This window comes from Merops nubicus, unplaced genomic scaffold (genome assembly GCF_000691845.1).
Source record: "Merops nubicus isolate BGI_N331 unplaced genomic scaffold, ASM69184v1 scaffold15758, whole genome shotgun sequence".
Lineage (NCBI taxonomy): Eukaryota > Metazoa > Chordata > Aves > Coraciiformes > Meropidae > Merops > Merops nubicus.
The window spans coordinates 1,693-2,073 of record NW_008623777.1 but is presented as its reverse complement, the minus strand read 5'-3'; positions in this window follow the sequence as shown (position 1 = coordinate 2,073).

Below are 381 nucleotides of genomic sequence, written 5' to 3'. Positions count from 1 at the left end.
GGGGGGACAGCGGGGGCCCGTTGCCTGTCACCCTCCATGCCTGCTCCTGCCCGTCCTGCCCGCTGACGCCGCGGTTAAATATTGCCTCGCCTGGAAAACAAGCTGACCAGCCCCGCTGGGAGAACGCCCCGGCACGGAGCTGAACCCCAAAACATGGAGCTTGGCAAGCCCCGTGTCCCCTCCCCAACTGCTGTCTTTAGTTTTTTTTTCCCCCACCCCAATTTTTTTTTGGTTTTCTACCTCCTCCTTTCTCCTCGCTGGGTTTTTGACCTCCCCGGTTGAAAAGCGGTTGTGTGGCTTCGTGGGGAAATGTTGTTCAGTCACTCCTGGCAAAGGGGAGGGGACAGCAGCTCCTGTGAGGTCGAAGGAAATAAGTTAATT